The sequence below is a fragment of the Aplysia californica genome, unplaced genomic scaffold, assembly GCF_000002075.1.
Source record: "Aplysia californica isolate F4 #8 unplaced genomic scaffold, AplCal3.0 scaffold00122, whole genome shotgun sequence".
In the NCBI taxonomy this organism is placed as follows: domain Eukaryota; kingdom Metazoa; phylum Mollusca; class Gastropoda; order Aplysiida; family Aplysiidae; genus Aplysia; species Aplysia californica.
Window position 1 is genome coordinate 215,021 of NW_004797392.1, and position 1,459 is coordinate 216,479.

Sequence of the window (1,459 nt, forward strand, 5' to 3'; positions counted from 1 at the left end):
AGTCTGGCCGTACTTAACCACTTCGTTCTATTTATTATCTCTAGAATCTAGACGAAGATCTAGATCTAGATCTAGATCTAGACCTAGGCCTACGTAGGCCTACAGTCTGAGTACAGTAAAGACTCGCCAACATAATAGGCCACATAATATAGATCTAGGCCTACAATAACACTTGATTTGATCAAGTCATTTTGTGTACTTACGACCAGGCCTCGCGTGTGTGTAGTGTGTATTGTCAAGGAAAGGTTCTTTGACAGCTGAGCTCTGAGTTCAAGGTTCGCAGGCACAGGCCACTGTAATGCGTTGCGTTGTAGTTTGTAGTACACACCTCCCTCACTATTCCTGTATTCTCCTCCACTGACAACGCACACACGCACAGTACAGTTGCCCCTGTCCCCTGAGAGTGAGAGAATGACTGACTAGCTGACTGGACTGGGTGGGACTGGGAGTGACTGAGGACTGAGGGACGAGGAGAGTGGAGGGAGAGGCGCAGCCAATAACCTTCTCTAGGCCTATTCTATCGACAGCAAAAACCAACGCACCGGAAGCGTAACACTTCAACAAAAACGCCATTAGTACAAGCTTGATAATCAGGCTGAGGGCGGTCAAAAATTCGTGGCGCAACTTATCTTCAAATATCTTTTTAATGGTTAAATCAATGTCGCCCTTAATTTGCACAACAGTTTGTATCAGTTTGTCTTAACTTAATCATATTTTTTCCTCAACAATTGAGGCTACCGTAAAAAAAATGTTTCTTCATTTGATTTTATATAAAATACTAAATAGATTTACGAATCTCCTTCAAGCGGAAAATGGAACTGTTCACAGCTCTTCCAGCTTCTCACACACGTTTTTCATACACATATTATTGTTGTTATATATATGGCTTACGTCACAGCTCACCTGTGACCTTTTTTTGTTTTTGTTTTGTTTTTGTAAAGCGTTTTACGGCGCTCGCAACTGCATAGGCCATATGAGCGCGCGGGACACACCTAATATTTTCAGTTGGTAGGAAATTTTGAATTTTGCCCGGGTGGCGGCCGAAGCCTACTCTTATCGATTTTAGACCACCAAGGGATCTTTATTAACGTGCACAACTTGCACACGGCCCTCCGAGATTTTTCGCCCTTGTCCGAGAAGGCTAGGTGTAGATCTTTCCTACCAGAAGATCAGGGGTGTGGCAGAAAGACAGCAGTAAGGAGGAGCTAAGGAGTAGCAGTAGAAAGGCTGCAGAAAGAGTCAGGAGCCCAGAGGAGGGGGCAAAGGAGGTGAGGGGGCGGGGGCAGAAAGTGGAAATGAAAGCAGACAACAGAACATTGCTAGAGAGCAAAAAAGGAGGTGAAAGGAGACAATTTTAGGGAAGAAAATTTTTCGGTCGCTACCTGGATTCGAACCCGGGACCTTTGAATGAGAGGCCAACACCTTAACCTCTAGGCCACGAGAGCCCCCTGACCTTTTT

The 1,459-nt window shown here is 45.0% G+C and overlaps 1 protein-coding gene across 1 annotated transcript in view; it reads right to left on the reverse strand.

The window, feature by feature from the left end:
* Positions 1-428, reverse strand: part of LOC101864379 (lysosome membrane protein 2) — a 41,097-nt gene extending 40,669 nt beyond the window's left edge. Inside the window, exon 1 of the mRNA XM_005096151.3 lies at positions 204-428. The gene's annotated coding sequence lies outside the window, so the exon portion shown is untranslated. The remainder of the gene's footprint in view (positions 1-203) is intronic.
* Positions 429-1,459: the final 1,031 nt, after the last annotated feature.